Genomic DNA, 361 nt, shown 5'->3' with positions numbered 1-361 from the left:
AAAGTAGACACATAGATCAGTGGAACAGAATAGAGACCCCAGAAATAAAAACAAATACTACAACCAACTTATCTTTGACAAAGCAAACAAAAACACACCCTGGGTAAAGGGTACCCTATGCAATAATGGTGCTCAGAAAATCAGATAGCCACAGGCAAAAGAGTGAACCTGGATCCCCATTTCGCACCACATACAAAAATTAACTAGAACTGGATTAAAACCTTAAATATAAGACATGGAATGATAAAAATTCTAGAAAAAACTTTCTAAAAACTCTTCTGGACATTGGCCTAGGCAAAGTATTCATGACTAAGACCCCAAAGCAAATGAGACAAAAATGAAAATAAATAAATGGGACATA

This window comes from Propithecus coquereli, unplaced genomic scaffold (assembly GCF_000956105.1).
Source record: "Propithecus coquereli isolate 6110/MARCELLA unplaced genomic scaffold, Pcoq_1.0 Scaffold1466, whole genome shotgun sequence".
NCBI lineage: Eukaryota > Metazoa > Chordata > Mammalia > Primates > Indriidae > Propithecus > Propithecus coquereli.
Note: the sequence above shows the minus strand (reverse complement) of the source record.